This window comes from Mytilus californianus, unplaced genomic scaffold (assembly GCF_021869535.1).
Source record: "Mytilus californianus isolate M0D057914Y unplaced genomic scaffold, xbMytCali1.0.p SCAF_11, whole genome shotgun sequence".
NCBI lineage: Eukaryota > Metazoa > Mollusca > Bivalvia > Mytilida > Mytilidae > Mytilus > Mytilus californianus.
Genome location: NW_026262593.1, coordinates 58,861,902 through 58,886,974, shown reverse-complemented (window position 1 = coordinate 58,886,974; position 25,073 = coordinate 58,861,902). Strand labels below are relative to the sequence as shown.

Sequence of the window (25,073 nt, the reverse complement as noted above, 5' to 3'; positions counted from 1 at the left end):
CAAAATTAACTTAAATTGCCCAACCCCCCTAATCTCATTTTGTCAATTTCACAATAAAAGTTTTTTAACCGTAACTTCAGATTTTCGAACAGAAACCACTCTGGAGATTTTCTTAAACAATGCGCCAATGTCTCCTCTACAACACCTATATAGTCGTTGCCCGTCACAATCTCTTTAAAATGGTCCAAATTTTTCTTTTAGTGCCCAACCCCCCTAATCTCATTTTTGTCAATTTCACAATAAAAGTTTCAGTTTTTTAACCGTAACTTCAGATTTTCGAACATAAACCATTCTGGAGATTTTCCTAAACTATGCGCCATTGTCTCCTCTACAACACCTATATAGTCGTTGCCCGTCACAATCTCTTGAAATTGGTCCAAAACTAACTTAAATTTCCCTACCCCCTAATCTCATTTTGTCAATTTCACAATAAAAGTTTCAGTTTTTTAACCGTAACTTCAGATTTTCGAACATAAACCACTCTAGAGATTTTCTTAAACGATGCGCCAATGTCTTTTCTACAACACCTATATAGTCGTTGCCCGTCACAATCTCTTCAAAATGGTCCAAATTTTTCTTTTAGTGCCCTACCCCCCTAATCTCATTTTGTCAATTTCACAATAAAATTTTCAGTTTTTTAACCGTAACTTCAGATTTTCGAACATAAACCACTCTAGAGATTTTCTTAAACGATGCGCCAATGTCTTTTCTACAACACCTATATAGTCGTTGCCCGTCACAATCTCTTCAAAATGGTCCAAATTTTTCTTTTAGTGCCCTACCCCCCTAATCTCATTTTGTCAATTTCACAATAAAATTTTCAGTTTTTTAACCGTAACTTCAGATTTTCGAACATAAACCACTCTGGAGATTTTCCTTAACGATGCGCCAATGTCTCCTCTTCAACACCTATATAGTCGTTGCCCGTCACAATCTCTTGAAATTGGTCCAAAATTAACTTAAATTGGCCTAACCCCCAATCTCATTTTGTCAATTTCACAATTTCAGTTTTTTAACCGTAACTTCAGATTTTCGAACATTAACCACTCTGGAGATTTTCTTAAACAATGCACCATTGTCTCCTCTACAACACTTATATAGTCGTTGCCCGTCACAATCTCTGGAAATAGGTCCAAAATAAACTTAAATTGGCCTACCCCCCAATCTCATTTTGTCAATTTCACAATTTCAGTTTTTTAACCGTAACTTCAGAATTTCGGACATATACCACTCTGGAGATTGTCTTAAACGATGCGCCATTGTCTCTTCTACAACACCTTTATAGTCGTTGCCCGTTACAATCTCTTGAAATTGTATACAAAATTAACTCAAATTGGCCTACCCCCCAATCTCATTTCACAATTTCATTTTGTCAATTTCACAATTTCAGTTGTTTAACCGTAATTTCAGATTTTCGAACATAAGCCACTCTGGAGATTTTCTTAAACGATGCGCCAATGTCTCCTTTACAACATCTATATAGTCGTTGCCCGTCACAATCTCTTCAAAATGGTCCAAATTTTTCTTTTAGTGCCCTACCCCCTAATCTCATTTTGTCAATTTCACAATAAAATTTTCAGTTTTTTAACCGTGACTTCAGATTTTCGAACATAAACCACTCTAGAGATTTTCTTAAACGATGCGCCAATGTCTTTTCTACAACACCTATATAGTCGTTGCCCGTCACAATCTCTTTAAAATGGTCCAAATTTTTCTTTTAGTGCCCTACCCCCCCCTAATCTCATTTTGACAATTTCACAATAAAATTTTCAGTTTTTTAACCGTAACTTCAGATTTTCGAACATAAACCACTCTGGAGATTTTCTTAAAAGATGCGCCATTGTCTGCTCTACAACACCTATATAGTCGTTGCCCGTCACAATCTCTTGAAATTGGGCCAAAATTAACTTAAATTGCCCAACCCCCCTAATCTCATTTTGTCAATTTCACAATAAAAGTTTTTTAACCGTAACTTCAGATTTTCGAACAGAAACCACTCTGGAGATTTTCTTAAACAATGCGCCAATGTCTCCTCTACAACACCTATATAGTCGTTGCCCGTCACAATCTCTTTAAAATGGTCCAAATTTTTCTTTTAGTGCCCAACCCCCCTAATCTCATTTTTGTCAATTTCACAATAAAAGTTTCAGTTTTTTAACCGTAACTTCAGATTTTCGAACATAAACCATTCTGGAGATTTTCCTAAACTATGCGCCATTGTCTCCTCTACAACACCTATATAGTCGTTGCCCGTCACAATCTCTTGAAATTGGTCCAAAACTAACTTAAATTTCCCTACCCCCTAATCTCATTTTGTCAATTTCACAATAAAAGTTTCAGTTTTTTAACCGTAACTTCAGATGTTCGAACATAAACCACTCCGGAGATTTTCCTAAACTATGCGCCATTTTCTCCTCTACAATACCTATATAGTCGTTGCCCGTCACAATCTCTTAAAATTGGTCCAAAATTAACTTAAATTTTCCTACCCCCTAATCTCATTTTGTCAATTTCACAATAAAAGTTTCAGTTTTTTAACCATAACTTCAGATTTTCGAACATAAACTACTCTGGAGATTTTCCTAAACTATGCGCCATTGTCTCCTCTACAACACCTATATAGTCGTTGCCCGTCACAATTTCTTAAAAATGGTCCAAATTTTTCTTTTAGTGCCCTTAGTATCCTAAGTGACACCACACTCCAAGTAACTAGATGCTTTTAGTATTGGAGCGTGAAATTTCAGTTCGCATATCCTTACTCTCAAGATTGTTACCATTGAAGCAAACCCCTATCCGTCCATCATACCTTATCAACTATTAATCCCAAAACTCACAAAAACAAAAACCCCAAACTAACCAAGACTAATTCTTTTAATATATGTGAAAGACAAAACCATGAAATTTATAGTCGTTTTCTTAGTAAACTGGTAATCATTATATGCCGTATTGTCTGATAATTGTCTCATTGCCAATTACTCCACATTTATTGTTATCAGTAAGTAAATAAATACAATATTAACAAATACAAATTTATTCATATATATACAAATATTCGGTAAGCGTTAAATACAAATACACTGAAAACTATTTTCATACAAATAACACTTGAAAAAATGAGAAGTTAGAGAAATGATGAAGGCAATTTGGTTGTGTCACCCACTTCGTCAAATACTCTCTTAGCTGTTTGAGGTGAACGAGCAATTTCCTTAAATAGGGAACCTACAGAGTTCTCTACAAAATTGTTTATCCTAGAGTATCTATCATAACTTTTTTGGCTAAATCAAAAATACTATTTTCTGCTGCTACTTCTGCGCGGGGAACTGAAAATGGAGGTAGGAGAACTCTTCCTCTGTAATCCACCCAAACTTCTTTGTTTTCTTTAAAATCAGTACGGCTAGGGTCAAATAATGACTTAATTTCCCATTCAGATAATTCAAATTTCATTTTTTTTGGATTATAACCCTAAAATGAAAAAATTACAGAGAAAAAATTCCCCGACCTCCATTCCGCGTGACTAAAAATAAGCCACTAAGGATTAGATTCCAATGGAATGAAAGCCAGAAAACTTTGAAACTTTACGAAATTTTAACGGAAAAACTTTAAGGTCATCCAGAAAAACTTAATGCAAACATTTTAACTACTCCTTCTTCAACTTCGGTCACGAGTTCACGTGATACCATTCCCCTCACAGAAGAAACAAGCGCCCTTAGTTCTCCTTTGGAATCTAGGGCGAAAACCTGGGTTTCGCATCATACTTGAATCACTGAAAGGTTGAGCAGCGGGACCATGTGTCGGGAAAACCATTACCATAACCTACAGGATTACCATAACCTACAGGGAACGGATTATAAGGGAATGCTGGACAAGGATATGGAAAAGCTGATGGACCCGACACACTTTGAATAGGCATTTGGTTACAACCCTTGCTATCAACCTTCTCTTCAGTTTTCTCATTCTTCCTAGCATTCTTTTGCCATTCAGCAATAGTAGCTGAAATCTTTTTATCTTCTGAAGACCCAAGCAATTTTAAACACAAATAAGAAATGTCATCATGATTTTCAAATTGTCTACAAGCCTGCAAGGCCTTACTAAAGAAATCAGCCTCTGGGTGACTTGCTTTATTAGCACACTCAACCAAAAACTCTTATGCACCTATAAGAACGCTTGGTGGCGTCAACTTTGGCCTCCAGGCCAAAGCTCTAACACTTTTTAATGCTTCTGTAACTTTATCTGAAATTTGCTGATTTTTCAAATTGTCAAAACTGTTTTCCATTTTCCGAAGTCTTCCCTCAAGATCAAAACTAGTTTTAGTGTAGTTAGAAATACTAACCGGGGTATTTGGAATTTGTGGCCCCTGGACACCAGCCATTGGTGTAACAGGTCTAGTAGTAGATGCAGCAGATCTCGATGCACCTGAAAGATTCATATCAAATTTTACATTCTACTAACTAAGATAACTAATAATTATACCAATATTAAACACTAAAAGCTAATAATCTTACAATTATTACCCAATATATTGCATTTCGGCTAAGTGTACTCCATTGACATAAAGATTATTTTTGTGAGCATGAAATTTTCCCAATTTTCAATTCAATCAACTCTGATGAGAATTTACTATTCAAAATATTGATTATCTGCCAACCTTTTACAATAAATTTGCGTACAAACTCAAAATAGCAAGTGCACTACAATGTAGTTTCTCTGTAAACATCTTTCTACAAGTTCGAAATCGTTTAAAAATAGTAAAACATACAATTTGGTTATGATAAATTAAGAAGTACACAAAAACGTACTAGACAGAAAAACTTCTGACTTTTTTTTCGTCAAATCGATTGCAGGTTTTGTTACATGCACATCTACCCAAGATGCCTTTAATTTTATAAGTTATTGACATTATATATTCTTATCCAAAATGAATGAGAAAATTGCACCCATGTCACACTCCGACTTATATTATGAACGAGATATTTATCAGGATTAAAAATACCTTACCTTGATCAAGAGTAGTTAAAGATGAACCCTTTGGGCCGCCAATCAAATTGGCATAAAAAATGGCTTGGTGCATGAGTTGCAAACCGTTCTCAAAATTTACGTCTTTTCCAGCTAGCATCAGAACATCCTTAAAAGATTCTGCCGTTAATTTCTTAAACTCTGTTGACAGCTCCTTAAGAGAATAGTTGTTCAGCGGATGATCTTTTTAAGACGAGCCATGTTTTCCACCAAAACGTCATCATCAGCGGATTTGAAACCCAAGATCATTGGCAATAGACCTTTCCCAATTAGTGTATGTCTAGGCTTTAAAAATAAGTGTGGCTCAGCCATCTACAAAATATAATATATTCCATAAAAACGAATATATATATAAAATAAACAAAAAACAAAAAACAGCTAAATACGACAAAATGTCAACTCAGATTAAAAGATAAACCCACATTGCAAACATAATACTTCTATCACTTTGGAATGTGCCGTCAACCGATCCAATCATTTCAATACCACCCGTCACGTGACACTTCTCAAAGTATACCGACAGCACCTATTATCAAAATTGATAATAATTACCTCAAATAAAAAAAAATAACATGTTCTATATGGAGCCCACAAACGAGGGGATGAATTCGTTTTATAAAAATTAAGAATAGGTGGTAGTTATTCTTCTATCTAAATACCGCAAAACAAAAATAAAACTCATTCATGAACATCATAAGCTATCGAGCGCACCTTAAATTTGACAACAAACTTGCGTAATTACCTTTACACTTTATAAATGTTTCACAGAAAGTTCACCTGTTCAATCAATGCAATAAAATCAATACTGACCTATCTAGGTCAATCAACTGACGAAACATGTTTATTCATTGTGACTAAAATATGCTAAATAGGTAAACTTCTCAAATCGTACACATCATATAGCATATCAAATGTTATATAGATCTTCAAATCACATAATAAAATCATAATTCAAACTGACTAAATAGGGAATAAATAAATAGCAAAAACCTTAAACGCACGGACGAAGTAAAAAATTCTGTAAAATTATAAAGGATTTCAACTAAATAAAATCAACCAGCCGATTACATATAACCAAAAATCAACCCGTGTTTCGAAAAAAAAAAATGACGACATCGTCAAAAACAATCAATGAAAATTAGACGATAATCCTTAAATTCAAAACGACAAACTAAGTTCGCTCTCTTAAGTAAAGAGACCACCTTCATAAAATTAATCTATAGGACCAGCATCCTATAACAAAAAGACAACACATGTCTGTTCTCAAATAAAAAAGGATCACCATCCTAAATAACAAGACAACAAATGTGCGTTCAAATAAATAGGACCACCGTCCTTAAAAAATTCCGACGGACGACACCATCCGTTCCCACAACAGAATAAAACAAATAAAAATGCAGACCACCTGCTAAATGGGACCACCGTCCTTTAAAAAATTCCGACGGACGGCACCATCCGTTCCCATAACAGAATAAAATAAATAAACAATGCAGACCATCTGCTAGGACCACTGTCCTTTTTAAAAATTCCGACGGACGACACCATCCGTTCCCATAACAGAATTAAATAAATGAAAATGCAGACGACACCATCTGCCTAAAATTATATTAACCATACAAATAAAATAAAATATACTTACATTGAACTGATAAATGAACTCGGATATCTTTCGTATATAAAATAAAGCACGTTTTGCACGAGCCCGGGAAAATAGCTTTAAAGGGAGGACAGAGGCACGTCTGTCCTCGATGACTGCAGCTCGAAATATGATTTAAATCTAAAGGTCTCGTGACTTCTCGTGAGATGTCGCTTAGGATATGTATCATTCGCAACTTTACATAAGACAGTAATGGGTATCTGTCAAGCTCTGCATACGCTATGAAATTTGGAATAGACTGTTTTAACTGTAAGGAGCATTGTCGTCTTTTCATCTAGATCAAATACTAAAATGAATTATTTTTCCGATTGGATACAGGTGAAAGAAATATTTGATTTTTTAATTGCTGATGATTTTTTGTACGAATAGACTGAGACTACTATAACACATAGAGAACATTCGAAATAGTTTTAACAGAGACATATAATACATATATATACATCCTTGTATTATATGTCTCTGGTTTTAATTTGCAAATTTTTTTAAATTTGTATTTTTTCCTCACTACGTAGGTGAAATTATGTATAAAATTTATTGTAAAATTGCGAAACTTGCATTACGGGCATATTCTATACTTCTAAGTTTGAATTAAGAGTCTGAACTTTTTCAAATATTGAATACACAACCAAATCTCTGTAATCTTATCCATGTATTATTTATGTTTCTGTCAAAGGCGTTTGATTGGGTATTAGTTTAAGGAAGGCGTGGTTTTCGGTAACTTTCCTCCAATCAACTGGCCTATTCGACAAACCTGTGTGCGCTGATGCGTGTAAACTGGCTATTGTAACGGCACGTGTCTTACATCGGAATCTGTCGTGCGTGACCAATGTTTATTGTAGAATTTCTTCTCATGTGGTCAAATTTTCTGACATACAAGTTTTAAAGGTTGAAATTTGCTTTTTGAAAGATTATTTTCGGCAGTGCCCCCGATATACGGTCCTAAAGTGTTTAAGAAAAACAAGACTTTAAAAGAAGGATGCATATTAACAGATAATATAATCTGGGACTATTATACTTAGTATTATAGTCCCATATATAATACATGTATTATATGGCTCTGATATTAACTATAACGTGTTCTGGAAAAAAATTAAGTGTCTGAGAATTTGAATTACCTAATAAGGGCATCTCGATCACTTTCGACAAAATATTATTGAATGAATGGTAAATCGCTGATTTTTGATTCTAGAAGTGGTTTGTGACTGTTATAATAGAGACATTTATACGCATTCTGGTTTAAGTTTACAATGAACACACCAATCTTATATCAGAATTACACAAAGATTCAGAACTTCGCATACAATTAAAATTCTGCGACACTTTTCACAAAAAATCTTACGATTAAATTTGATCGTAAGTTATACTGAAATGTGTATGACTTAAGAGTATTTTTACTCTAAAGATTTTTTGTGAAAAGGACCGCTGACTTCCTACTTTTCACGCCAGTTCATATTACAAAAATATTATATTGCGTTTTCGTTTTTGTTTATAGTTTGTATTACATCTATTTCTATTTTGTTTTTCGTTATTATCTTATGTATTTTGTGTTCAATCCCATATGCTACTTTTGAAAATAAAATGTGTTTAAACAAAAACAAAACAAAAACGAAGATAAGTCACACACAAAAAAAACCTCAAAGTAACAAACTTGTACATTTGGTACATGTACATGTAAATGTCACAGAAATCACTAATCCATGTCAATGTTAAGTTTTTAAAACAATACAACGGAGACTAATAATATGACTTCAATTTACTTTTTTTCTGTTCTTGTAATTCATCTATATAAACTGCCTATACAAAATATAATACGAAAGGAATCAAAATATTGAAATAAAGACGTCCGTAGAAATACCACAAATGACCACCTCAATAATACGCACTAGGGACTTGATGTGATGATACAGTTGCCACAAAGGACATGAAATATAAAAGTAGGCTATGTTATTTTAAATTAAAAAAATAAAAAAATAATTCCAAATTATATAATCACATCTTTAGTAATTACCATGTAAATGTTTTAACGACACGTGCCACACTCTATTGAACGCCATCTGTGTGTAATCGATCGAAATTCATGTTCATTCAACCAGAACCCGTTAATTACGCACGTGCATACAGATTGTAAATGAATATATTATTTCAGCATGTTATCATGGTTATAGTGTTTTTGTTATATGGGTCTTGTATTTTGCAAAAAAAAAAAATTGGGTTTTTCTCAGCACCGGAAAAAAGTTGTTAAACATTTATTATCTATTTTCCAATAAGTTCAATAATAGAAATTTGTATTCACAACACACACGCACAACTTATTTAAAAACTTACTTGCCATTGCTTCATATTTAACTGGATAATCAGAGTTTTTATGGAAGTTGCATGTTGAATGCAGCTTTAGATATGAAACCATATTGACATTTTGTAGAAAACCTGCATACTGCAATAATTTAACATAAATCCTGCATTTTCAACAAAGTTTTGTTTTTCTAGGAGAAAAACAATCAAACGGGAAACATGTTCCATACATAAAATATCTGTTTCAATGAGAAGAAAAATTGTTCCCATAGGTAGACCAATTTTCCCATGGGAAGAAAAATTGTTCCCATGGGAAGAAAAATTGTTCCCATGGGAAGATAAACTGTTCCCATCGGAAAAGTTAAATTCCCATGGGAACTCTCTGTATTCGTCTTTTCCCCTTGGGAACTGTAAAGTTCCGATGGGAACTTTAAAATTCCCATGGGAAAAGTACTTTTTCCGATGGGAACTTTAACTTTTCCCATGGGAACTTCGAATATTCCAATGAGAATTTTTAAATTTTTCATGGGAAATGTACTTTTAATCAGCTGTGGTGACAACAGTGACAACGGTGACATGTTGGGACATATGGGGAAATTTAATTTTTTTGATTATCTATCACTTGGGCAAAAAATATTTTTGATATCTTGTAAACCGACAAAGTCAGATTTGCCAATTCTGGAATTGCAAATTTGTCCCGCACAGTGTTTTATCATCGCCTTAAATTCGAAAATCAAAAAGTACCGGATGTTCATTACATATAAGTCTGACAGATATTAGTATTCATAGTATTGAATTTTGTCTCATGTATTTGCATTAAGGCTTCTAACTTCATTTTGAGATCTTGTAATTTTTGCAATAACTTTACCAAAAAAAATATTTTGCTACAAAAAGATATTTTTTAAGGATTTTAATGTAAATAAAATATCTTTTGGTCAAATGTGTACGCGTCTAGCGTACAAAATGTCAATCATGATGTTCTTTAAAAAAACTTACAATTAAAATTGATCGTTACTTATACGAAATGTTCATGACTAACGATTAAATTAAATCGTAAGTTCGTTTTTTTTTCAAATGATTCGCTGGTATCTATGATGAGTTAATGTATATTTCAACATGTTTATTGCGCCATCGTTACATCAGAAGCGATTTTTCTGCACTTAAGTGTCCATATCATATTATCATATTATGCCTGTCTGTACCAAGTCTGGAATATGGCAGTTGTTTTTCACTTGTTCCGTTGATTGATATCGTTTGATGTTGTCAGCTTTTATGGACTTCCCTTTTTGAATTTGCCTTAGAGTTCGGTATTTTTATTATATTTTTTATATTAACCTGGTTATTTATAAATTAAGTTAACATAATTTGAAAGGTTTAAATAAGTCTACTTTTGCAGCCGGACAGCAAATCTCATAATGGCGTCGATATTATCATTCTGGTCACATGATTTTCAGTTCAAAAAATGACAATTTTTAGCAACGGCAATGACGCCACGAAATCGATGGTGTAAAGATATTTTTTGAATGTATCATGCTTAACCAAATATCATTTGATACGGCAGGTTTCAAACTTTCACTACATTATTCTTTTAAGAATGAAAATTTAGAAATTTACTTGATTATTTGATTGGCAAAGATGAAAAAACGTGCCGCGGCTGTGACACTTCTCAGTAAATAAATGTAAATTGAAATTGCACACGGAATGGTAACGTATTTTCCTTAAGAGGGATGATACCTCCTGATATTATGAACATGAAATGCCTATTGTTACCAAAACTCGCCAGGTAAACCGGCCGTGTGTCAATTCAACGGGTCCAAAATTGGCGACCGGCCAAAGGAAGATAACTTGAATGAAAAGTCGTGAGTTCTGAGTATAGAAATATAAAAAAAATGCACCTCCAGGCTCCAACAGAAATGTCAAGTTACTTTATAGAACGTGTGTGCATATATATGCAATAACAGTTATGGTCAATGCCAAGAGTATCAGGATGTATTCTGGGTGTGGCAGCTACTAAGTATTTGTCAACTTAAAACCCAATCCCCAATCATGTTTATTAAATAACTAAATATTGCAAACATGCTATCAACATGGTAAAAGTAAAATGCCAATATACTATAAAAAACTGAAAATAGAATTTCACTAATTATATGTCATTTTGTATCTTTTAGTGGATATTAATGTATGTTATCAAATTTAAAAACAGAATCACAACATAAAACAGGGCCATGGGGTGTTGAAAATAATTATATAATGAGTAGGAAAAGCTTTTTTAAGTCTAAATTGTACCATCAGATACATATAAAACCATCTCTGGTAACATATATATTTAAATATATGTACGTTTCGGCAGCAAAGTTTATCGACAGGTTGTAGGTATTCCTATGGGCACTAATTGCGCCCCTTTAATAGCAGACTTGTTTTTGTACTGTTATGAATCACAGTTTATGACCAAACTCAGTAAAGACCCGTCTACATTGCATTTAATTGATAAATTCAACAACACTTACCGTTATCTTGATGATATTTTTTCGTTAAATAATCAAGAATTTTCTCAATATACTGCCGAAATTTACCCAAAGGAACTTACTTTAAATAAATCATATTTAAACGGTAACAACTGTCCTTTCCTAGATTTAGATATTTCGGTTTTACCCGAGAAACTCCACACTAAAATTTACGACAAAAGGTACGATTTTTCGTTCCCTATTGTTAATTTTCCCTTTTGGATGGTGATGTTCCTTTGGCACCATCTTACGGTGTTTTATATTTCACAACTCGTTCGCTATGCCCGTGTCTGTTGTGAAGTTTTTGATTTTAACGAACGTAATCTATGTATTACTGGTAAATTATTAAGCCAGGGATTTCGTTACCACAAATTACTTAAAACCTTTACTAAATTCTTCCACAGATATAACGATTTGGTTTTGAAGTTTGGTTGTACCTGTAGAAAACTTATTTCAAAGGGGATTGCACATCCTCATTTTTACGGCAATATTGTTTACCGTGCCCGAAAATTTAGAAACGATCCTGGTAAACTTATTGATCCTTTAAATAAACTTATTCTAAAAGGTAACCAATTCAACACTGTAATTAGATCATTAAATATTGTTTTTATTGATACTAATATTGATTTTGTTATCAGTAATTAAAAGCAAACTAAATATTATTGTTATATACATATACACATTCATGGATCTACAATCTGTCGATACCTGTATCTTGGCATTGCACAAGGTCATGTTTTTCTCTGACTGTTTATGACGTCTTTACACTAAATCCATTGGATGTTGGATGTGTACGGATTGATAATTTAGTCTAAGATGCATGATTTTTTTTTATTAGTTGTTAGTGGCCTTGAACTAGCTGTCAGTAACTGCGAGTAATCTCAGATCTGTACTTAGTGTCTTTTTGTTGTTTGGATGTACAACTACCCGGCCACGTCCACTTGTATTTGTAGTATTTGTATTGGTATCCATCTGATGAGTTAAGCCTCTTTCAACTGATTTTTATAGTTCGTTCTTATGTTGTACTGTTACACCACTGTCCCAGGTTAGGGAGAGGGTTGGGATCCCGCTAACATGTTTAACCCCGCCACATTCTGTATGTATGTGTCTGTCCCAAGTCAGGAGCCTGTAATTCAGTGGTTGTCGTTTGTTTATGTGTTACATATTTGTTTTTCTTTTATTTTTTGTACATAAATTAGGCCGTTAGTTTTCTCGTTTGAATTGTTTTACATTGTCATTTCGGGGCCTTTTAAAGCTGACTGTGCGGTATGGGCTTTGTTCATTGTTGAAGGCCGTACGGTGACCTATAGTTGTTAATTTCTGTGTCATTTGGTCTCTTGTGAAGAGTTGTCTCATTGGCAATCACATCACATCTTCTTTTTTATATTAAATATGTGTAATAATGAAGAATTTAAAAAAAAATTACCATGTTGACCTAATAATAAATCCTCATCAAATGCAGGTGCATGCAGCTTAACAATTGTAAAAATAGAATGGACTAAATCATCATAAATAGAGATTAATTTAGGTAAACTGGATGCAGATTGAACAACCATCTAATGATCTATGGAACAACTAATGAATGACTGCTTGAAGATGAATAGGGAATGAGCACAAACTTGTATTATGATGTGATATCATCTTAATTCTTTTGAAATTTCATCTGTAAGCTACAACATAAGGATCTGACTCTGTTCAAACTGTTTTTCCTTTGGCTTTTATCTATGACATATCAGATCTTAGGATGTTTATGTAGAGTCATTTCATTCAGGACAAAACCTGACATGCTAACATATCACACTAATCAACACCTGGACTTCCCAAAAAAGAATGCACTGATTTAAGGATATTATTGGGAGGTTTATATACATCTTTTTATATGTATAATGTGCAAAATTCATTATATCTGTGTGATTTTTAAGAAAGTAGAACAACTTTTGTTCATTTTGTGTAATTTTGTGGGTTGAAAGACATCATTGCGGCATGAAAAAGGGAAATAAATCACAAAAAATAACAGATTTTATTCGTTTCAATGACATGTTGACTGTCTTTTCCTCTGTGACAAGTTTGTCATATTTCTGAGCTGTTTTGGTCAAGAGCGGAAATGTACGAAGTTGGAGAGCATACTAAATCTAGGTAATATCAATCAATATACTTTGCGCTTCACAAAATGTGGAGTAAACCCAAACAGTTCGCCGGGAGAACAATTTTAAAGCATTTAGATTCCATCGGATATTGAATTTGTTAATAAATCTCCTATTAAAAATGTGCATTGGTATACATGTTTCCCCCCTCGTAAAACTTATTATCTAGTAAGGGAGGTAAGCATGTTACGATTTTGAAATGGACATTTTTCTCCGTTAAACTCCAATTTGAAGTTTGCATTAACAAGGGTATCTTATATTTTTAGTTTACAAATCGAAAAAGTCATTGATTTTTAATATCTATCATAGGGCAACTTTCAAATCGTGGACATGTGACTTAAATCGTTCTTTCCGTTTTCCATATTCACCTGAACACTTAATGTAGATAAAGTGTCGAAATAAGAATCAATATATATTTTTGATAATTTGCCAAACTGAAATTTATTTCATGCTTTTTCAAAAATATAATAGAAATTATGGGTCAATGAGCTTTTTTCAGGCTACAGTTTGTGCAAAATTGTCAGATTTTGTACAGATGATACACCGAAAATGTTATATTGTGTGATAGAAAGAACGATAGAATTATAAAACAAAATATAAGAAGATTGCTCATATAAAAAAATGAAAATAACACTTTATTAATTGTATGCATCCTTTTCTGGACAACCCTTCACCAGGAACACTCAAAGCATGAAAATTGAAAGCCAAGGATGTGCCAAAACACGTGAAGAGCTACATGACCAAAAGGAACCGAAAAATAATAGCCATATCCATCAAGATCAACTTTGCATAGGGGAATTGGAACCTTAGTTTCTTACAAATATTTAAGTTATTCAATGAAAAATTTTAGAAAGGAATATTATAAATCATGTCAGTACGGAAGCACTTACTACAAAGGTGATGATATAATCTGGGACTAATAGTGGACCAGCAGTGGTATCGAACCAGTGCTACATAAAAAAAATGAAAATAACACTTTTTGAATTGTATAAATCCGAATAACATATGAATAAATATGTGTTTTTAGAAAAGAGAAAGAAAAATTTTGGTCCCGAGACTCGATTTCTTGCAACGAAACAAAAATGGTAAATTTACTGGTATAATCAATTCAGTACTTCTAATTCGGGTACTTACATGATTTATAACAAACTTTTCTTAAATTTGTCGTCGATACAAATATACAATAAATAAGTAATTTTTAAGAATCTAAGGTTTGTCTTTTAAACGTCAGTACAATAAATGCGATCCGTGTTTCACCTCACTGAAAATAAAGAAATTCCAATTAAAACAGGATGAATCTGCTAAACACTAAGGTCATATATCGTTGTTGAAGATCATTGAATACCTTTGCAGAAATCTCTAAGTTTCTATAGAGTTTTACTCTTACTTTCTGCTTTTTGGCACGGCATACTTTTCTTCCCGAACCGCACATTGATCGATGATCACTGTCATACCAAATAATATTGCTGAAAAAGGTCATTGTAATTTAGAAATAAAAATTGTTATAAGTACTTTCTACAAAGCCATGATATATACAAAAACCTTTTACAGAATCACCTTTTAGCAGGGGTTTCCTAAACTATGACTTACCTATTGGGTCTGTGGGGGCACTCACCCTATTAGACCCTTTAAGGAATCACGGTTCTTGTAAGTTTTCAATCTATATTTAGCTGTCATGTGTTAAAATGCATGCCTAAGAGCCTTAATACTCCTGAAAAATAGTCAAAAGATTTAATACAGAAACCAAGATTAAAATAATATCATACATTGAATGCTGTATATTTTTAGAACTGTAACCCTTACCTTTGACTACTTAACAAAAAATCAACAAGCTTTGTCTCTTTCCTACTATCTAACACTGATATAAGTTTTATCAAAACCGAACAAGAATATTTACATGTAATTACCCAGAAATTACAAATTGCACCTCCTATTTTTATTTTGTCAGCCTATTTTTAGAAGCTTTGACCTTAACATTTAACCCTAAAATATGATAGGGTTTATCCCCTGTCTCATGTCTATATACGTGTGATTTGTAAATCAATAACAGAAAACTTAAAAGGGCATTAGCTACGAGATATAAAAAAAAAAAAAAATATGATTTTGTTTTGTTCAATCATTAATGAAAGTGAAATAGTGGAATAATAATTCGCTTAAGCAGCCAGTTTGGTTCAATTTTGTCAAAATAAGCTAAGAAACATCGCTGATGAATTTTTCTTGCAAGTGAATAATTCGACCTCATTGAAACCGTATTCATGTGACTTTCTATTTAACCCCTTAGCTAGAGATGGGTTACTCATGAACTAGGCGTGTTCAGCTATTAAAAGGAAAAGAATGTCAACATTGAAAGTGAAACAAGGGTGAACAATTCGGTTGACTGATTCGATCCACAAAAACTCAATCTTATACAGGTAAAAACGATGATTAACACATTTGTTTAACCTATAATAAGAAATCAAACATACAAAGAAAAATGCAATTGCACGTGTTCGCTATCTATTTCTATCTATATTTATGATTATATCGGGTTATATGACCGTCGGCAGTGTTCGGAGTTAACTTCGATGGTTAATTAGAAGGCGTCTAGAGTAAAATACACACGAAATGCGGATACATATTATCGAGTCCATGCATTGTTAATCGTTCATTTTAAACTTTTTGTAAGTTTGATATACGTTTTAGTAGGTTATAAACCAAGTATGAGAATTTGAGTCAATTCGGGAACATGAATTTGATAGCTAATGCCCCTTTAAGTGACATATCTGGAAACAAGTTTTTTTTTAAATCAATTAATTTTATAACAGCGACATTAAACTTTGATCCAAAAATCAATATGTTTTTACCTTCTCTAAATCTTGCATCGATGAATGTAGCATTATATTTGTTAATTTCTTTTCATACAAAAATGAAAGAAACTAAAAGTATGGTTAATCTTTCCTATTGCTTATACGAATGTTAAAGGGTTTGCAAAAGTGTATAAACTCATTACCGAAGTCTTTAAAACAAAGTTTTTTTCATTTTACTATACAGAAATGGTACCGTTTCCTTGTGTCTGTATCATTTTGGGGGTTTTCCTAACAATAGAGTCTACAGTATATACAGCACCGAATTGTACTCCACAGATAACGTAAGTATTTAACAATCGAGAAATTCTCATTTTGCGTGCAGAAAATTGAAAACAATGTCAAGTAACATAGAGCATTGTCGACTATTTTGCATACCTTGGATAGTTTATGTCGCAATATTCAAACAGCAATAACATAATTGAGTATTATCTTCCAGTGGATACGATATTCCTGATAGTGTGTCACCTTTCAGGATGTCATTAAAAGAGAGTACGCTTCTGAACCTGGGGTTCTTTATTGTAATGTTAAAATGTCATCAAAGAAAGATGTATGGACGCAAATGTGACCAGATACATGTTTGACAGATGGCTAAAGAATCTCTAAAGTTCTATACATCGCATCTGCCTTTCTTGTTTAATTTCCTAGCTATTACCGAATACCATGGATCACCAGATTTCTAATTACAAGGTTTTATATAGCTCTTACTATATAAATCCTTGGTAATTGCAAAGAGCTACAACGTTGATTGCCGGTAGTTAAGCAGAAACTTCTCAACCTTCTGCAATCTTCAAAATAACCGAAGTGTTTAGTAAGGTTTCAAATGCTCAGTTTTTATGTATTTTATTGTTATGTATGGCTATTGTTTCTTTTTCGTCTATTTTCTTTACTTCGTGTTTAACGCCACTTTCAGCCACGTTTGCGATATTATGGCGGTAAGTTTTTATTAGGGGAGGAATCTTGAGTACCAGGAGAGAACCAACTACTTCCGGCAGGAAAACTGCCAATACTTGTCAATTAAGATGAACTTGCTTCGAGTGGGTTTCGAACTCATACCATTAGACTGGACAAGCTAGTGTTTAGTGATGATGTACTACATAAGATCTCATGGACACCGAGGCCCCCTGGATGATAAATACAGAACTAATAAACGAAATGGATTATGATTTGAATTGAGTGTTTTCACTATTACACACCGGTAAAAGTTAAATTTTGTCATTTTAGCATTTACGGTTCCAGGAATATGACAGTTGTTTTCCATTCGTTCTGTTGGTTGATTTGATTTTTTCGGGTATCATGGACTTCTGTCTTTTTGAATTTACCTTGGAGTTCGGTAATTTTGTTGATACCTTTTTGTTCAAAAATTCCAAGTTGTGTGATTTCCAGGTGATTAATAACGAACGGAAGCTGCCTATTCAAATGAACTGAAACTTCATGGAGTGTTTTGGACCATGAACCACATTTTAATTTTTATTTCATCTTTCACTATGAACGTTACATCGGTTGAATCATTGATAGTTTGAAAAAAAATCATGATTATGCCTTCTTGATCATTGGGATATAGAACATTCTGTTGTCTCCGGAGGATGAATAGAGAACACTAAACAATGTGGGCTACATTTCACGACTTTAGAGGTATAGTCCTTGATTGTTTGAAAAATCGTAGATGTTTACCAAATGATAATTCGGAAACCGCTTGACTGAATGCATTGTAATTTTCAGTTTCATGCTCATGAGTTACCTCTTCCAAACTATGGAGTTGCAGCCTTAAATTCAATATATATAAATAAGTTGATTGTTTTTATTTTTGTCAGTCGTATGTGTACCAGTCAATGGCGTTACACCCTTAAATACAATATATATAATAAGTAGATTGTAAAGAATTTCAATAGTAACAGAAGTGAAAAGACAAAACGGAGTTGTAATCCTTATCTGAAGGTGTGTATTTGTAATCACTAGATCAAATACAATTCTAATTTACTTTGCGCAGAACTGCTGAAGAAGTGACGAAGAAACATTACAAGTTGAAATAAAATACGACAGTAGTTTTAAACTTATCAATTTGGCGTAAAACTCCTACCCTCTACTTTTTTCATCTTAATTTTAGGTAAATATATGACAATTTAAATAAATTTCTGGATGTATAAAAGCGTTGACCGAAGCATATTTTGTGTGAGTATTCTAAAAATGTGGGTACGATCAACGCTTTTACAATCCTAAAGAATTTTAAAAGAAGTATTCAATTCTTATAAATAAACTTGAATCCTACAACCATAAAGTTTAGAGTTATAGCAAGCATTTTGTTTATTTTTCTATGCACTATTTAGCATTGTCACAGATAGCACGTGCAGTCAAAGCTTTTGTATTTTAGACAGAAATAAAATGTGCTATTAGAGCGTCTCACGATAGTTGTCAGCCAATCAAAATTACGGATTCCAATGAAACATAATTATTAAATAATGTTATTTGTATTCTTTATTTTGTTCATTTATAATTCTTCCAAAACATCCTTTATAAGAAAAATTATAAATAGCGTCCTCACGGAGACAATAACGAGTATAATTTGACAAAAGAACTTTTTTTATAATTCCAACTGATGAAGTACTTTTTCATTCCGGTGTGGTTTGTATTATTCAGTAGAGAAAATGACCACGAAAATGTTCCATTTTTCGGACCCACTATCTGGTTTTCTTTACCTCAATCGTGACATCACCTGATTCAACTCATCACCAACTTTCAGCTTCAAATGAACAACACGATGGGTGCCACTAGTTGATTAGGAACCTTACTCTTCTAAAGCACCTGATTTTTGTTGGAGTTAATTTAGATTCCTGAGTTGTGTTTTATAGACGGTTCTTTGTTTCTCGTCTTTTTTTTTGCCATATTATTCTGTTTTTATTGGACTTATGGTTTTTGATTGCTCATTGGTATCTTCTCTCTCTTTTATAAACTTTTTTATTGTCCTGATTTTACTTCCAATAGTCGACAAAATAAAACACTTGATAAGTACCAATAACAAATGGATTTGTCTCCTAATGTCATTATCGTTTGTGTTGTATATAAAAGATGTGTTGTCGTACAATTAAGTTCATACAGGGCAAAAGCCGGCTATGTGATCGGCTGTTGTTCATAATTGTCTTATATGTTATTACAGCACATCTACTTTATTCATATTTTGATTTATTATAGGTCATGTACAGAGCAACAATCGTACACAGTTCAAGTGAAATATCATAAAAAATGTGGTAATTGGAGAAAATGGTGGACTTGTACTAAATACAAGTAATTTTGTAGTTCTAGATAATTTGTTTAAACATAATCCCGAATTTTGCTCTCTGAAAAGATTGTATTAGATTTTGATTTTTTAATTTGATTTGCAATAACACTGCTGTCATTCTGTATATGGAATGAAATGACCGTAAAAGAATAAGTAACGGTGGTCAAGTATATATTGCGATCGAAAGATATCGTACAGGATCGATCGGATGGATTCAATTGTAGATGCAATTCAACTTAAAATCCACTGATATATCAACAAATAAAAAAAAGTAAAATGTCTGTCAAAATGGATTAACATAATGATCAAAGTTTAAACGCTCACAGTTTTAACACACCTACAAAAGTCATATAAATGTAGACAAACTTATTATCTGTTCTTAAATGGATTTTAAAATTGTTTGTAATATTCAAAAGACAAAATCAGAGAAATTGTAAAATTTATATAAATTTTAAATTTCTTATCCTGAGACGGTTTTTATTGATCGAGAAAAAATAATCGTGAAAGATCAGATGCCGCTGATTTATTTTTGCCAAAAAACCTTGAAAGCGTCCATATCATTCTGTAATTATATGATGATTTATTATTGTTATTGGTTCAATACCATTGGATGAGGTTCATGAATACATATACGCCGACTAGTCGGTTGATCTCTACAATTATCACTGTATGTCTGTCCGCCTACACTTTTATTGCGTATAATCAATCAAGATGCATCGTCAGATATCAATCATACATATGCGTCAGAAACGCTTTTCTGGATTAATCTTCGTCAGGAACGCGGGAACCTTAACATGTGAAATCTGGGGATATACAGCCTAGTGGTCTAGAGCTCTGGACACAGTGCAGGCGGTGTTGTCTTGATATCCCAATAGCATGAGTTCGAATCCAGACGTGGGAAGAACAAAAATTTGCTTCCGCAAATTTGCAGATTTAACATTGTTGTGCTGATATTTAGAGTAATTATGAATATAATATGTGTTTCCGGCCGTGTATCACCTTCACTGGTGATCCAATTAGTGTATTTGTCTTAAAAAAAGTTTATTCAATTTCGTTTTTCATTTATATGTCATGCTTAAGGGAAAAAAACCCAACTTTATTCCACAATTATAGTTAATACTTACTTATGTGAGATATTTTCAATAATCAATAATCGGAATTTAATATCTAAGAAAAAAATATAGTTTCAAACGATCTGCACGCGGAAGAGCAATTCATAAAACAATAACAATTGTATCACTCCAGATGCACATTTCAAAACATAACGTCTATTCGAAATAAGGGGTATTATTAACTCATTTTGAGGTATGTAGAATGCAAGTATGACAAATCTTTTTAAGAAAGGACAGCTCGCAAACTTTTCCCATATTTTTACGAACATTATACAGAAATATTTAATAATCGCATTGATGTGCACCTCAACAAAAAACGTCTCTTCTGTTTCATATGTAATGATGATGAATTAACTCTATCATTTGCAAGCTTTCTGTTTTATTTCAGGGACGAATATCGAGAAAGAACTGTTTGTTGTCCCCATTACACAGGATCATATTGTAATATAGGTAAAAACTAACAATAAATTAATAAAGAACGTCTTCCACACATTCAGATATCGTTCACAATCACATTAGCCGTTAAATTTTCAAATTTAAAACGCGAGGCTCGCCGAGCGTTTTAAATATTAAAAATTTAACTGTCGAGCGTGGATAAATATTGTATTGCACAAGATTTGGTGGTGGAATCTGCTTTTCTAATGATTTTTAAAGGATATGAAGACAAATTCAACCCTTCCTTTCGAATAATCTGCCAAAAAATGTGTTCTTTCTATGTGACGTCATCAGGCATGGTCGCCTTTTTTCATGATAGAAAAGAAAAGGGAAAATCCAAAAATAACAGAACAGAATTAATTTACTAAAGGTCTTTTTATTGTCGGTACTATGAATCTGCAACTGTTTCGGTTTTGATACATCCTTGGCTTTTAAATATTCTACTTTGAGAGTTACAGATAAAGATGAAAAAAGGCAACAGTAGTATACCGCTGTTCAATAGTCGATTTAACAGAAACAAATCCGGGTCACAAACAACCGAGGGAAACACATCAACTATTAGAGGAACATTTTTAATGCGTTGATAATTTGGTAATTTTCTACGAAATCATCCATGATATTATTAGTTGATCAGAATACATGCAGATAGCTGTGAAAAAAAAACCTTTTGAAAAATGGGCCTGATACGAAATTCATTCAGTGAAATAGACCCTCCTTTTTTTTTTATTTTAATGTTAGAATTATTCGATTTGACGAAGTAATGGTTCACCTTATTGATGGGTTTGGCTATACTTTTAAGGTTCCTATTGATCACAAATCTCCTCACTGTTTAATTCACATCCTGGGTTTTCAAGTCATTTTGGTCTAACTATTCCTGATTTAGTTAAATTCAGAAAAGCGCTTCTGACGCCAAAAAAATCTAGTATTATTTTCATTTGTTGTTGCAATGACAACAATGGCGATACAGGTATTCTTCTTAGTCCTTAGTTTTCTATGTAGTGTTTTGTAGGCTGGTGTTAAGCTTTTCGTCGTTTTTTGTTTTTTGTCATGGTTTTGTCGGGTTTTTTTTTCGACTAATGAGTTTTAATTGATCCTTTTGTATCATTTGCCTCTTTTATTGGGACGGTTTTGTAGTAGATTTTTAAAAATGTCGAACAAGTTTTGAAGCTCTCTGTGCATATATCCTTTTTCATTTATATCATATTCTAGAGCAATAATTATTACTCACGATAGTTGTTAAGCTACATCACAAGTTCGTGAAATAGATTTCATTTGAATGAAAACTGGGGCCGATATCTACGATGAACCATTGAAATATCTACGGATGTAGATTTTTCTTCAACATAGTGAGTCCAATTCTCATATTATGATTATATATACCCTGTCTGAAGCCTGAAATACAATTATATTACGGATTACATATGCACTAATGTATTTTCCATTATTCATTTATAATCACCATGCAGTACATTTTTCTGTATATCTTGTGTCCTTTACTTTTTTCATCTTGACATATTTTTCTCGATAAAACATTTTTGCAATGAATTTGAATTCTTTCTTTTCTTTGCAGTTTGTAAGAAATATTTTTTTTAAATGTTTTTTGAACACCAGAAATATTGATAAATCCAACCTAATTTTTCCGTGTAAGTGAACATTTATAACTTGCATTGAAACTAATTTTCCCTTGTATGTGTTCCGGACCATATGAGTATTTGGACCATACGCGTATGGTCATGACCATCTACGTATATACTCATATTGTTCGACCACACGCGTATGGTCCAGGAAATTAACACGATGAACGTTGAAAAGGTGTTACATAAATTAAAAGTTTCTAAAAATTAAATTTTGACTTGTTCAATCATATTGTAGCCATTGTTACATGATTAATTTAATAAAGTGAATATTACTTAAAAGTAAGAATTATAGTAAAATATGTTTTACATGGTCATTCATCGCTTTGTCCTTACGAAACGCAATTTGTCGACTTTGGAAAATTACTTCAAATATCTAAATGAACTGTTATTTAATAAGTAAATTGCTTAACTCACAGGCACTTTGGTCATTGAACCCTCTTTCTTTTCTTTTTTAAAATTTCTTTTGGTGTTTAAATTTGTTTTTATTAAACTATAATTTCCTTAAAAATTCTGATTGTTTTTAGTTAATTTGTTCATGTGTTCTTGCTCCTATTCATACGGTCTTACAATAACAGTAAGATCGTATGAATAGGAGCAAGAACACACCAATTAAATGAAAATAAGCAGAAATAAGAAGAAATTGTGTTTCTGAAATAATGATTAAAACACTAAGAAAACATAAAAAAAGACCCATGCTCCTAACTCATGTGGTTTCACTTACGGAAGAATATCATCAGTTTAAAGGCGATTTGAATCGACTCCAATCGAAATTGTGCAATTTAACAGATACACCAAGATTCAGACAATATGTTAAAGATAAAAAAAGTCAGATAGTAATTTGTGGAGTTTTTTGTTCAGGGAATGAGCTGTGTGTTCCTGCAAAGGAAGTAAGAATTTTTCGAAAAATACCTATTTGGTCTTAATATTCATATGGTCCGGCCCGTTAATAACCAAACGAGTATAATACTCATATGGTCCGACCATACGCGTATGGTCGGACCATATGAGTATACGTATATGGTCATGACCATACGCGTATGGTCAAAATACTCATATGGTCTGGAACATATGCATTATACTCTACGATAATACTTTAAGTCATTAATTAAGCATTTTGTGTATAAATTGCCTGATTGATTTTTAATCATAAATAAACATACCATTGAAGGATGCTTATATTTTCATATATTATGAGCCTATAAATGATATATAGGTTAAGACTACTTCATAAAGGAACGTTCGTTATGAAGACGTCATTTTGGTTTAAATTGGAGTAAAACATGTCATACATATACCCCGCCAGTTTCCGAAAAATAAACTGACATCTGTGCATTTATCCAATCATAAAACTCAACACATTTGTAATCAGTTATATAGACGTATAAACGTTTGATACTTAATTTTTGGCAGACACCACGTTCTGTAAAGACGTTCATCGGGTATGTGAAGGCTATCTAAAAAAAATGTTTACAAACATCAAAGTCGAAAAATGTTATAAAAGCACAAGGAAAAAGGTAAGGAAGAGATTGTAAAAGCTTAAAGAGAATATCTATAGTAAAGCATTTGTTTTGTGGGCTGTTGTTTACATTTGTATTGTTTCTATTTAGTTTATCCTTGTATGGTATTTCTATTTACTTAATTTCTACCTTATTGGGAAAGCGTATACTATATACGATATGTACTATCAACGACGAAAAACTTTTTTATTTGTGACGTCATTGTTAACGAAACGCGCGTCTTGCTCACAAAATTGTGGTCTTGGCTTCTATTGTGAGTTATTTCTATTGACTACACTTTTTTGTTGGCGTCTTTGTTTGATTGATAGCGTTTAATTTTGCCAGTTTTTATAGACTTCCCATTTTTGAATTTGTCTTGGAGTTCAGTATTTTTTTTATATTTTTTTTTATGTTTTTCCTTGACTAAGCGTTAGCTGTTTATCTTCGATTTATATTTTTTATCATCATTTTTCTTAAAAGCCTATTGCAGTCGTATACAATTAAATAGACAACATTCCTGGTCATGCAAGAAGTACTACGAGCATGACAGTGTCACACACAGAAATTTTTATGTTGAACGGATCAGTGGTGGAACATGTGTAAAACCAAACATCTGTCAATGCTGCAATGATGGTTTTTATGCTGATCATAGTGATGGATACT

General features: G+C 32.7%; 1 long non-coding RNA gene and 1 pseudogene across 1 annotated transcript; one reads left to right on the top strand and one right to left on the bottom strand.

Moving 5' to 3' along the window:
- Window positions 1–4,144: 4,144 nt before the first annotated feature.
- LOC127719254 (uncharacterized) lies at window positions 4,145–5,325 on the bottom strand (annotated as a pseudogene).
- A 14,380-nt stretch (window positions 5,326–19,705) lies between these two features.
- On the top strand, window positions 19,706–25,073 carry LOC127721011 (uncharacterized). Its single transcript, XR_007991032.1, has 3 exons — window positions 19,706–19,735; window positions 21,231–21,292; window positions 24,891–25,073. It is a non-coding gene; the product is annotated as an uncharacterized LOC127721011 (long non-coding RNA).